Raw genomic sequence first — 14299 nt, 5'->3', positions numbered from 1 at the left:
TTTTTTTAAGGAAACAATAATTAGTTGAATGCCCAAAATGCATAAAAATGTATACACTTAATTGATTAGGACGCATAAGAATGTATCCATTTAATAGTCAATTTGCTAAGCATCAGTTTCTTATTTAAATTATTTAGGTTTTTAATAAAATTTGGGCTGGAAATTTAGTTGAAACTATATTGAAAATTGAAAATAAAGTTGTATTTTTTATTTTTATTTTCATTTTCTCTTTCCTCGTTTTTTGAGTGCGAAACTTCCAAACTCCGTTTCTCGTATCGTTTTAGTTTCTCGTTTCGTTTCCCGTTTCTCGTTTCTGGTAACATAGCTCAAAGGCCAGATTGGCGATGCTATTCATAGAGGGGTTGGCAGAACCTCTACATGGATGAGTCAAGATTTTTGAACCCACCACACTTCGTACGACAATCAATAAAATCAGGGACTTACAAGATGTCGCTTCCAAAAATAAATCCACTCCTAAACCTTCTTTTCCTCGGAAGGGTAAAGAGGTCAAGCCCTTTCAGGAGTGGACCGGGAAACCAAAGATGGATGAGGAGACCCAAAAAGAGCTGAGGAAAAGAAACTGTGTTTCAGCTGTCAGGAGCCATGGACACCAAGACACAATTGTGTTGGCAAAGACAAACTGGACAAGGCTCGCTACATTGAGGTGTACTTCAAGAGTGACAGTGATGATGGGGGTGAGGAGCAAGTACAGGGATAGGTACAGGGATCGGTACAGTCGTACAAGGGCAGATGCACCAGACTATTGGAGGTGAGTCCTTGCATGCAGAGGGCAGAGCTCCTACTTTGGCCTCTATGTCAGGATTCCCTAGATATCACACTTTCGGAGTTAGAGGGGTCATAGATGGGCACAAGGTGACAGTACTGGTTGACAGTGGAGCTTCTCAGAACTTCATAGATGCAAAGTTGGTGGAAAGGAGAGGAACTCTTGCTGAGGAGTTCGATGGCTTTACAGTAGTCATTCCAGGGAAACATCAGATGGACTGCAACAGGTACATTCCCAAGCTACAGCTCACTATGGGGAACTATACAATGACAGAGGACTTCTTTGTGGTGCATGTATTGAATGCTAATGTGGTGTTGAGATGTCAGTGGCTTTACTACATCGGGAAGTAGAACATGGAAATGGAGTTCAACGACCCAGTAGATGGTAGGAGGGTAGTTTTAAGAGCTATGCATAAATACCCACCAAAGCTTGTATCATCCAACCACATGGAGGAAGTTTCGAGGCGAGGTGATATCGAGTGGGCAGTAGAGTGCCTTATTATAGATACCAGGCAGCCAGAGCAACCGCAGCAAGACTCAGCCGATATTCAGGTATTACTTCGTAAACATCATAAAGTTTTTGTTGATATTCCTCCAGGCAAGCCACCAGACAAGGGCTTTGAACATGTCATAGAACTTAAGGAGGGTGTGCAGGCAGTAATAACCACTCCTTATCGACATCCCAAGATTTATAAAGATGAGTTAGAAAAATAAATAAATGATTTATTGAGGTTGGGTCATATTCGATCGAGCTCTAGTTTGTTCACTTCTTCGGTAGTTATGGATAAGAAGAAGGATGACACCTTACAAATGTGTTAGACTAAGAAGCTCTCAACAAGAAAACAATCAAGAACCGATATCCTATTCCAAGGGTCGATGAGTTGATAGATGAATTGAAAGGGGCCAAATACTTTTCGAAGATTGATCTTCGTCCTGGCTATCATCAAATCCAGGATTAGGAGCAAGACATCCCGAAGACAGCGTTCAGGTGCCACTATGGGCACTATGAGTTTTTTATTATGCCATTTGGGCTAACCAACACTCCCGCAACTTTCCATTCCTGTATGAACCATGTATTCAATAAGCAATTGTGGAAGTACTTGTTGGTCTTCTTCGATGACATAAAGGTCTACGGTAACCACTTGAGGCACTTGGACGAGGTGTTGGTAATTCTGGAATAAAAGGAATTATATGCAAAGGAGTCCAAGTGTGAATTTGGCATGATAGAGATGCTCTATCTCGGGCATGTGATTGGTCATCAAGGGGTGCGGGTGCATCAAGAAAAATTCGGGCAATCATCGACTGGCTCACCCTGAAGAATGTCACAAAGCTGAAGAGCTTCCTTGGTCTTTGCACTTACTACAAGAAATTTGTAAAGGGGTTTTCAAAGTTAATAGCTCCTCTTACAGATCTCAATAAAAAGGGAGACTTCAGCTGGTCGGAGAAAGCACTGGAAACATTCAAGAGGATGAAGGAGGTGATGAGCACTTTCCCTGTGCTTGCTTTACCTGATTTCACCTAGCCATTCGTGCTGGAATGCGACGCTTCAGGGACAAGAATAGGAGCAGTTCTTATGCAGAATCAGCACCCCATAGCATTCGAAAGTCGCAATCTTAGAGATTATGAGTTGCACTATTTGATATATGACAAGGAAATGTTGGCCATAATGCATGCATTGGCCAAATTCAAGCAGTATCTGGTGGGGAGTAGATTTAAGATAAAAACAAACCATAACAACCTAAAGTACATCATGGGGCAAAAAGAATTGAGTGAGAGGCAGCAAAAGTGGATAAGTAAGTTGCAGGCTTACGACTTTGAGATAGAGTACGTCAAGGGCAAGAATAACATAGTGGTTGATGCCCTATCGAGAATGCCACCCACTTTCTCACTCATAGAGATGACTAAAGATCGTAAGTCATTGTTGCTAGTAGAATATTCAACGAATAAATTTGCTTGTGAGGTTCTGGAAGGATTGAACTGTGATGTCGATATCAAAAACCTCCTCTCCTTTTTACCCGCACAGCTTAGCTCTTGGAACACGCATTTTCTAAAGCCTAGGTATCAGGTTATGAATGACATTATTTACTATAAGGACTGGATTTATCTTGTGCCGGAATTGAAACTCAGAGAGAATCATGTAGGCAACTCATAGCTCACCATTGGCAGGACATCTGAGATATCTAAAGACCAACAGGAAAATTAGGGAGAGGTTCACCTGGAAAGGCCTCAAGATGGATGTGTTAAAATTTGTGAAGGAGTGTAATGCTTGCCAGTAAAACAAGACAAAGCACACCCATACAACAGGTTTGTTGCAGCCCCTCCCCATCCTGGAGCAGAAGTGGGAGAGCATTTCCATGGACTTTATCACTGCTTATCTCTAGTACAGTGCAAGGATTGCATATATCTGGTGGTAGATCAGCTCACAAAATTTGCCCCTTTTTTGCCATATTGCCAAAATATTCAGCTTCAAAGGTGGTCGAGTTATTCTTCAAGGAGGTCTTCAGATTGCATGGGTTGCTGAAAACCATTGCCAGTGATAGAGATAACAGGTTTATGGGCATCTTCTGACAAGATCTTTTCAAACTTGTGGGGACTAAGCTAACTTTGAGCACTAGCTACCACACACAGACTAACGGGCAGACAGAGATAGTCAACAAGTGGTTGGAAGGCTATCTCAAAAATTACGTGACCGACCAACAAAAGACATGGGTGAAGTGGTTGCATCTGGGAGAACATTGCTACAATACCACTTTCCACATGTCCATTGGCATGACTCCCTTCAAAGCATTATATGGATATGACACCCCAACTTTTGCAAACAGGATATTTGGGGACAGTTGGGCACCACTGGCCAAAGATTGGATCTAGGAGAGCCAAGACATTTTAAAAGTCCTCAAGGACAATCTACATATAGCTCAAAATCAATAGAAATTGTATGCAGACAGGCATATGGTGGAGCGCAACTTTGAAGTGGGAGATATGGTATACCTCCGTCTTCAGCCCCACAGATAGTCATCATTGAAAACCAAAGGGGCGGAAAAGTTGAAACCTAGGTTCTACGGGCCATTCAAGATTTTGAGACGAGTAGGAGAAGTGGCCTATGAACTTGAGCTTCCAGAAGGATGTAAAATTCACGTCTTTCATGTCTCGTGCCTTAAAAAGGCCTTGGGGCAGCACGTTGTTGTTTCCACAGAACTTCCACCGTTGGATGAGGAAGGAGAATTGGTCTTGGTTCTTGAAAAGATCCTAGATACACGAGAGAGGAAGCTACGGAACAGAACAATCAAGGAGTTCTTGATAAAGTGGAAAGATTTACCAGTACAAGATTCAACCTGGTAGGGTGAACAAGTGCTCAAACATCCAGAATTGAAATTGCTTGAGGACAAGCAATCTTGGGCGAGGAGGATTGTAATGTCCCCGACCACTTAGGAAGCTTATGACGAAGTCCACTAGCCTAAAGTGGTTTCCATAGGCTAAAGCGAGGAAATATTTAATAAAGGGGACTTAAATTGCCTAAGGAAAACATTATAAAGTCCAAAAAGGAGAAAGGGTGATACTCCCTAGGCAAGTGAAACTCACTTTAACTTATAAAAGTGAAATATCATAAAGTGACTTTATAAAAGTTGATTTAATAAAAAGGGAAGGTGAAAAGGCAACCCTAAACTCATAAAAGAAGGAAAATGAGGAGACTCTCCTCATTTGTGCATTGGGGAGTTTTGGTGAAAGGCATCTTGGAAAGAGTTTGAAGGAGAAGTTTAGGGTTTTGAAACCCTAGCAGTCATAGCAAACTTTGGTGTTGAAACTAGACACCCTAGTTTGGGTTTGAGAGTAAAATGACTCAAATTTCAACATTGAGCTTCAATGGGGAACAAAATTTACAAAAAAAAAAAAAATGAAGTACTCATGTGTTATCAGTTGATTTTAAGAACTTATTGGATATTCTCTATATCATTTTGCAGGTAGGTAAGCTTCATTACAGTCTGAGAGAACAAGCTCCGTTTTGGAGCCTTGGAAATCGAATTCAAGAGCAAACAGAGGTCAAGTTTGAGTCCGGGGAGCATTACTGTCAGCATGGTCATTAAATTGTGAAGGGAAATGGCTCGAATTTCCTCTTGGGAAGAGCAACTCGAGCACCTGGACAAAACCACGAGCTATTTCAACTGTTGAACAAGTTTCCTGTATTTTATGGACTTCATGTAGGAGACTAAGCTGAACGTGCTATTTCTGGGACCCATTCTCTGTCATACCCAGGTCGTACACTCTTCTGCTGGACGTGGGGCCTACTCTTGGTGTGTGGATGCCAAATAATCAGATTTGGGGCAAGCCCAGAGAATCAACTGGGACTTTGGTCAAATGTATCACCTCTATGGAATGTGGTTGTGATTACACTAATGCGGGGAGATTATTCTTACACTGTGGGGGCCACAAAATAGTATATTGTTGACTGATATAAGTCTAGGAGGCCAGCATTGTACACTTTGCTATGTATTTGGTTAAGATCCGAGGTTTATTACTGGTGTTCCATCGTGTTGGAGACTCACTTTAATGGCAGTGTATACCTTAATGACAGTTGATGATATGGTCTGCTGGTGATGCATGGTCGTTGCAAGTAGGGAGCCTGTACCTCTGTTTCATGGGAAGTTTATATCCTGAGGCAGTGTTGGGCCAGCGTTTCGGAGTCTGAGAGTCCCTGCCTGAATTTATTCTAAGTGATTTCCTCATAACCAGGTTTTACCTTTCAAGTTTGTCCTCTGTATATTCAAACTGTTAAATAAAAAAAAACGCCTTCCTGTAGCTTCTCTTGTCTATTTTTCAGTGTATTAAATTCCTGACATTATGAATGAGTTCACAAAACTATTTGTTTGGAGACTGTTGTGGCTTATGGGAATTTTTTAAAACAGTATGAACAGAATAGATTCATAAAACTCACCTACATCAGAGAAACCCCATTTGATTGAGGACATACCACACTGAAAACAAACTAAAACTCAGACATTTTCCAAAGAGGAATCTTACAGTAGTGCTCCATGTTATTCATACGTATTCTTGTGATCATTCCCAATTGTCTGTTGTCCCACCTTTTGATTAGTTGTTGTCAGTTGCTCGTATTGGTTCCTTGTTGGCCTTGTCCTATGAGAAGAAGGGGTTGAATATACCTGAGGTTGATGCAACTGTAAGAAAAGAAAAAGCATGAGCCAAATGTCAAAATGCAAAAGAATGGCAAGGGATGTAAAGCAAGCAAAAGCCAATTTTAGCTTGAGCTCTACCCCCTCTTATATAGCCACTCGTCCCCGAGAGTATCCATCCATATCACACGGTACACCTATCAAAGTAAAAGGAAATCTCATAAAACATTCCGACTCTGATGAAGTGATAAAGTAACCATCATTAAAGGGCAATTATATTATTATTATTACTTAATAAATCAATACAACTTGCTAAACAAGCCATATCAAAGCAAGAAATAAAAAAGTAAGATTCGGGGCTTGGAAAACAAAGGCAAATGAAGGTAACTCAAGCAGTTGAGTGCTCCATCTGCTGATTTATGTAGCTTGCGAGGTACTTCCACAACCGTAGGGTACTGGGTTTGGGAAAAGTTGACCCTCAAGGGTTTTGTGGGTAATGTAAACAAGTGGGTTTTGCACCCAAAGTTGTGGGCACGAAACCAAGTGAACAAATAATTTTTTAACCATCAAAATCAAGAGGGGCACCTAAGGGTTCGATGTTGTGGCAAGATCAAATGAAAAAAAAAATCCTAATGTTAGTTAGGGTTTCATGAAGAAAACTCAAGTTGGCTAGGGTTTATGTCATGTCCCTTGAGGGCTAGTAGTTGCCCTCATAGAATACTATAAGAAAGGAAGAGATGAGGCTCATTTGATCATCCATCCAAGTGGGACATCATCTTAGGATGCCAAGCGAAGAAACCTCATGAAGCCGTAGCAATAGAGGAAGGTCTTTGTCCAAGTTTGCTAGGCACTTAAGGAGGTCTCTTTCTATACTAAAGTAGTTGAGTTCTCCTAAGGTTTCGCTGGACTATGGAAGGAATATCGCAGGCCTATTTTGGGCATGAACAGAGTGGCCGAAACGCCTGGTTTACCTCGCAAAGAGAGGGTTGTAGTATGGTTCATCGAGGTGTCTAAAGGAGGAGGGGCCGAGAGGCCTAAATCTCTATTTCATATCACAATAAATCATGATGTTGACTCCTTTGACTTGTGGAAATAAATCCTAAGACCTAACAAACCCTAGAAGCATGAAGAACATGCTTTTACCTAAAAGACCATCAATAATGAGCATGAAACCCATGCTTTAATAATAATAACTTTTTATTTTCTTTTTTTGTTTGTTACATAGGATACATATTGAAATGAGTACAACAGTTATGAAGACCGAAACTAGTTACATTTTCAACACTCCCTCTTAACTAGGGAGGTATTCATAATTGTACAACGAGTACAACATATCTCAAACTGAAGAGTTCTCAAAAGAAGAGTCGAATTAATAAGCCATAATGTAAGAATCATCATTGTGACCAGCATTGTCCCTGAGGCTTAACTAGACAAGCTCTACTTTAATCAAGAGCATTATGCTAGGAGGCTTGACATATGATACTGCACTACCTCTACAAGGTGCATACCCATCTAGATGACTACAAGGTATGTCCTTTTAGGGCTATTCTTACCTTGGATCTCTAATCATGAGTCCTCAAAGAATATCGGTCCTCTTCAACCACTCTTCTCTTGGATACCTGTCCCATCCGCAAAGAGTTTCGGTACCTTTTATTTCTTGGATTTTATATCCTCAAGGAAGCCACAAAGACTTATCCAATCCTTCGCCATTATCTCTTCATCACATGAAGAGGAGAATGCACATGTGATGTCCAACATCGCTCCCTCTCAAATCGAGAGGACATCCCTATTCTCCCTTAATCTTGAGAATAGAACCTTGCTCCTATTCAAGGAGACTCCTTTGCTCCCTCCTAATGTTGAAGAAAGTGTAAATAGGTTCGGTCTTCATTATGACTTGTAATTATGATTTTATGTAAAGAAGAAACAAATATATATATTGTATTCCTTGCATCATGGGTTTCATGAGCAAGGAGTGTTTTTCAAAGGTCAAAGACTTCTTCTTGATGTCTTTAGAATTTGTTGTCTTGTCAGAAATATAATAGAGAAGTCATGAAATCATGTTACACATGTCAAAATTGCACTCTAAGACATTATCACTTTCCCTCTTGCAGTCAGCTAAAAGGAAGACAGTATTGTCCTCAAGGAAATGTCGGCTTATTTCCAGGATCTCATGTCAACCTAAATTGCAAACATAAGTCACTATATATATGGACTCTGGAGTGACCTCACCTCATAAACGACAAGTCACCTCATAAACGACAAGTAAGCTCAGACATCTCTGATCCAACAGTGAAGAAGAGAAGGAGTATTACAGTAAGGAAGTGTGTACATATCTCAAGAAGTTCACGAGCTAAGTCTGTCTTATCATCGTCACATTAGCGAAGGACCGAAGACTGTCAGAAGACAATGTTGTTACAGTTAAGGGTTATATTAATCGTTGAACAATAGACCAAGGTCAGAGAGGCTCTCTTGGACCGAAGGAAGAGATTAGTGGAAGTCGAGGACTGTGTATAGGACTGCGATGAAAAGGGAGACCGAAAATCTCCAAGTGACAATGACATAACAGCGCGAAGGAGAAGGACTGAAGTGATACAATGCGAAGAAGGAAGATGGTGATATGAAGGTCGAAGAGCACATGAGATAGTGACAAGTGTCTTGAAGGTAATCTTGTGTCAATTATCTTTGTCAAGGGTCTTGGTATTCGTCAATTAAATATCTATAAGAAGAGATTGAAGAGTTTTCCTCTCAAGAAGAGAGGTTTTGCCCTGGCTTGGAGCCTACATTACTTGCATTTTGTTGATCTTCTTGTTTTGATAACCATTTGATGATTGAAGAACACACTAACATAGAGGTTTTGCCCTGGCTTGGAGCCTACATTACTTGCATTTTGTTGGTCTTCTTGTTTTGATAACCATTTGATGATTGAAGAACACACTAACATAAAGAAGTTAACTCAAGTAAGCAAAAGACATCTCAAGCAGTTATCATAGAAGGAAGAATCATTAATGTTAAATTGCCCTAGATTCTTCAACATGGTATCAGAGCTATGGTTCATACAGGGCATGAAGAAAGTCAACTATATTATGAAAAGGCTAGCCTAATCAAGCAAAACTTCAAAGCAATATGGAATAAACTCTTCTCTTCCCAAGATCTCAAATCTTCAAAGAATGAAGGATTGTTCTCAGCTCTCACAAGAACATTTCAAGATGAGAACATATGGGTAATAGATAGTGGAGCTTCAAGGCACATGACTGGATATCACAAGCAACTCAAAACTCTATCCAAAGGAAAATCTTCATACTCGGTGGAGCTTGGTGACAACAAGAGCTATCCAGTAAAAGGCATTGGGTCTACATCACTTGAGCTAGAAGGTGGAGGTAATATTCATCTCAATAACATCCTATATGTTCCAGGTTTGTGCAAAAATCTTATTTATGTTTCATCATTAAAAGAAAAAGGAGATAGAGTTGCTTTTATAGATGGTAAAGTAGTAGTTTGGGCTAAAGATTCAAGCATTGAAAAAGCTAGAACTATTGGAGTTCGAGAAGGAAGACTATACAAACTCTCATCTCCTCTAAGTCAAGCACTTGTCCACATTGAGATAAATCCGTGTGAACTATGGCATAGAAGATTGGGCCATCTCCATTACAAGATTTTACCAACTCTAAACTCCATTGTAAATGGAATACCAAATCTTAAAGAAGATCATGAAGGAGTTTGCAAAGGTTGTGCCCTGGGAAAGAATGCAAAGAAACCATTTGCAAATAGTACATCTAGAGCTCAAGAGATTTTAGATCTCATCCACTCTGATGTATGTGGTCCCATGTCTAAATCTCTTGGAGGTCATCTATATTATGTTACCTTCATTGATGATCATTCAAGGAAAACTTGGGTTTATCTACTTAAAACCAAGGACGAAGTATTCACAAAATTTCAAGAATTCAAGGCAAAGGTAGAAAATCTTACGGAAAGAAAGATAAAGATTCTAAGATCAGATAATGGAGGCGAATATACTTCCAAAGAACTCATTGCTTTCTGTAAGGAGGTTGGGATTAAGAGGGAGCTTATAGTTCCATACAATCCCGAACATAATGGAGTAGCTGAACGAATGAATAGAGCTATAGAAGAAAGTGTCAACGCTAGGATCCATGATCAAGATCTACCAAAATTTTTGGGGAAGCAATGAAGACTACAGTGTACATCAAAAATAGAAGTCCTCACAGGTCACTTGGCAATATAACTCCAGAGGAAGTCTTCACTGGGAAGAAACATAATATTGATCATCTTTGGATATTTCGGTGTCCTGTATATATTCACATTCCCAAGGACAAAAGAAAGAAGCTAGATCCCGCAAGCAAGAAAGGAATCTTCGTTGGATATAGCAACTCTTCCAAAGCCTACAGGATCTACATAAAAGAAGGACATCCTAAGTTGCACGAAACGGGGAAACGCGGAAGCGAAACGAAACGGGGAAGCGAAACGAAACGCGACCTCCCCAAATTTTGGAAACGGGGAAACGCGAATATATATAATAATATATATATATATAGAGACAAGTCACAGCTTAGAAACCCTAAAACAGCTTCTAGAACAGCTTAGAAACCCTAAAAAAATTTAAAAACTAATTAGAAAAAAAAAAAAAAAATTAAAAAACAATTCATTTTTTTGGGGAAACGGGGCCCGTATGGCCTGGAAACGCGTTTCCGGCCGTACGGGCAAGTTTCCATTTCGGGAAACGTGCCTGTACGGCCGGAAACGCGTTTCCAGGCCGTACGGTGCACGGAAACGCGTTTCCGTTTCGTTTCCGGCCGGAAACGGACCCCTAGGGCACGTTTCCTGCAACTTAGAGGACATCAAATAGAAGTAAGCAAAGATGTAATTTTTGATGAAAGCATTGCCTTCAAGAAATCCAAGGATCTCCCATCCGATTCTGATGAGGAGGATCTTCCTATATTTGAGGAAGAAGTTACTAAGGAAGGAGAAGTCTCTCATCATGAAGAAGAAGGTCCCAGTGAACCAATCACTCTCCCTGAAGGAAGAAAGAGACCTAACTGGTTAACTTCTACACTTCAAGAAGCAGAAGGTCACACTGCAAGTAGAATATTCAGGGAAAGCAAGAAACCAAAAAGATACTCAGGATATGCAGCATACATATCAAAGCTCATTGAAGATGAACCTTCCACTTTTGAAGAAGCAGCCAAACATCAAGAATGGAAGAATGCAATGAATGAGGAATACCAATTTATTATGAAGAATGGAGTTTGGGAAATTGTCCCAAGACCGGAAGACAAATCAGTGGTAACCTCTAAGTGGCTATATAAGATCAAGCATGCTGCAGATGGAAGCATTGATAAATTCAAGGCAATATTTGTGGCATGAGGCTTCTCTCAGGAAGAAGGCATTGACTATGAAGAAACCTTTGCTCCCACAGCAAGGTATACCACGATCCGATCTCTGATATCTCTGGCAGCATCAATGGGATGGAAGGTGCATCAAATGGATGTCAAAACAGCATTCCTGAATGGTACCATAGATGAAGAAGTCTACATAGAACAACCATTGGGATTCAAAGTAAAGGATAGAGAAACTCATGTTTGCAGATTGAAGAAGGCACTTTATGGCCTCAAGCAAGCTCCTAGGGCATGGTATGCCAGAATGGATGCATACTTGCAAAGGTTGGGTTTCAAAAAAAGCACGATAGATCCCAATCTCTACATCAAAGTAGAAAATGATGAACCTGTCATCATTCTTCTATATGTAGATGATCTTCTAATAATTGGAGTTGAAGAAAGAATTCAAGAATGTAAGAAATTGTTGGCAATTGAATTTGATATGAAGGATCTAGGACTTATGCACTATTATCTGGGACTGGAAGTCTGGCAGGAACCGAATGAAATCTACCTAGGACAAGGAAAGTATGTGATTGAGTTACTAAAGAAATTTGATATGATGGAATGCAAACCCATGACAACTCCGATGATCACAAACTTGAAAATATTAAGAAATTATGAATCCAGTATAGTGGATCCTACTAAGTACAGACAACTAATTGGCTCTCTGATGTATCTGGTGAATACTCGGCCAGACATATGTTTTGCAGTGAATGTTCTCAGTCAGTTTCAAATAGAGCCAAGACATGATCATTGGATAGCTTCCAAGCACATACTGAGATATCTATAGGGAACCATCCACTATTGCCTAAAGTACGAAAAAGGAAAAGATGTTCATCTAGAAGGATTTACTGATTCCAATTGGGGAGGTAGTGAGAAGGATGGAAGAAGCACTACAGGAGGATGTTTTAGCCTGGGATCCTCCATGGTCTCTTGGATGAGCAGAAAGCAAGAGACAGTAGCATTAAGTAGTATTGAAGCCGAGTACATTGTAGACTATGAAGTAAGCAGGGAAGCAATCTGGTTAAGAAAGATGTTATCTGATCTGTTTGCAAGACCGTTGGACCCTACCATAATACGTTGTGATAATACCAGTTGTATAAGACTATCTGAGGACCCGATATTTCATGGGAAAACGAAGCACATAAACAACAAGTACCACTACATTCGAAAGCTAGTGCAAGATGTTGTGTTGAAGCTGGAATATATCCCCATAGATAATCAAATTGTTAATATTCTGACAAAATATATTCCCAATAAGAAGCTTGTGTATTTTAGAAACAAGCTTGGATTAGTTGACATATCTTCCCTAGTTGAGAGGGAGAGATAGACACATCATTCTTGTCTTCATTTTGGAAGAAAGAATGCAGGATTCAGTAATCATCTGGCATCTGATACTCTTTGAGGATGTGTAGGGCATCCAAGATAAGAGTAGACGAGGACAAATATTCTTTGAGGCCTGGGGACCCAAGATAAGAATAGTCCTAGAAGGTCATACTCGGTGAACACCTAGTTGGGTACCTACCTTGAGAGACAATGATGAAGGTGTCTATAATCATTAATCTCGCCAACATTGTGCTCTGATCTATTGAGAGATAGAGTTGTTAGTCAAGGCCTTGCTATGTAACAATGTTGGTTATAATGATGCTATACAGATGCCTCACTAGTCTAACTCTTCTTATGAGATCTCTTCAGTATTGAGAATAGCCATGTACCATTTATGAATACCTCCCTAGTTAAGAGGGAGGATTGAAGAAAGTGTAACTAGGTTCGGTCTTCATTATGACTTGTAATTATGATTTTATGTAAAGAAGAAACAAATATATTTATTGTATTCCTTGCATCATGGGTTTCATGAGCAAGAAGTGTTTTTCATAGGTCAAAGACTTCTTCTTGATGTCTTTAGGATTTGTTGTCTTGTCATAAATATAATAGAGAAGTCATGAAGTCATGTTACACATGTCAAAATTGCACTCCAAGACATTGTCACTATCCCTCTTGCAGTCGGCTAAAAGGAAGACAGTATTCTCCTCAAGGAAATGTCGGCTTATTTCGAGGATCTCATGTTAGCCTAAATTGCAAACATAAGTCACTATATATATGGAGTGACCTCACCTCATAAACGACAAGTAATCTCGGACTTCTCTAATCCAACAACGAAGAAGAGAAGGACTATTACAGCAAGGAAGTGTGTACATATCTCAAGAAGTTCTCGGGCTAAGTCTATCTTATAATCGTCACATTAACGAAGGAACGACTATTGTCACAAGACAGTGTTATTACAATTAAGGGTTATATTAATCGTTGAACAAAAGGCCAAGGTCAGAGGAGGCTCTCTTGGACCGGAGGAAGATATCACTAGAAGCTGAGGACTGTGTATAGGACTGTGAAGAAAAAGGAGACCGAGAATCTCCAAGTGACAGTGACATAACAGTGTGAAGGAGAAGGACTGAAGTGATACAGTTCAAAGAAGACCGTGATATGAAGGCCGAAGAGTGCATGAGATAGTGACAAGTGTCTTGAAGGTAATGTTGTGTCAAGTATCTTTGTCAAGGGTCTTGGCATTCGTCAATTAAATATCTATAAGAAGAGATTGAAGGGTTTTCCTCTCAAGAGGAGAGGTTTTTCTCTAGCTTAGAGCCTAAATCTTGTGTACTTGCATTTTGTTGATCTTCTTGTTTTGATAATCATTTGATGATTGAAGAACACACTAACATAAAGAAGTTAACTCAAGTAAGCAAAAGAAATCCTAAGCAGTTATCATAGAAGGAAGAATCATTAATGTTAAATTGCCCTAGATTCTTCAACAATTAAATCCGGAGGATATTTACGACTTCCTTTCTATTTGGGAAGTCACTATCACAAGCCTTACAACTTGTCTTCATAAAAGTATCAGCTACCAATTCTCCTTAGGTGCCTGTCTCCCCCTTTCCTCTATATCATCGAGCTTTCTTTCTTTCAAGGTATCATGAAGCCACCTTCTCTCTTCAATCTTGTGAC

General features: G+C 39.9%; 1 protein-coding gene across 2 annotated transcripts in view; it reads right to left on the bottom strand.

The window, feature by feature from the left end:
- Positions 1 to 14299, bottom strand: part of LOC149155011 (ubiquitin family protein) — a 190086-nt gene that overhangs the window by 25963 nt on the left and 149824 nt on the right. Inside the window, exon 7 of one of the 2 annotated variants that reach the window (XR_016263238.1) lies at positions 5800 to 6106. The exons of the other annotated variant lie outside the window; for it this stretch is intronic. The gene's annotated coding sequence lies outside the window, so the exon portion shown is untranslated. The remainder of the gene's footprint in view (positions 1 to 5799; positions 6107 to 14299) is intronic. 2 annotated transcript variants of the gene reach the window in all.

Source organism: Pinus tabuliformis, chromosome 9, assembly GCF_031772625.1.
Source record: "Pinus tabuliformis cultivar Carrire ecotype Pingquan chromosome 9, CPIR1, whole genome shotgun sequence".
Taxonomy (NCBI): Eukaryota; Viridiplantae; Streptophyta; class Pinopsida; order Pinales; family Pinaceae; genus Pinus; species Pinus tabuliformis.
Note: the sequence above shows the minus strand (reverse complement) of the source record. Positions and strands in the feature narration are given on the sequence as shown.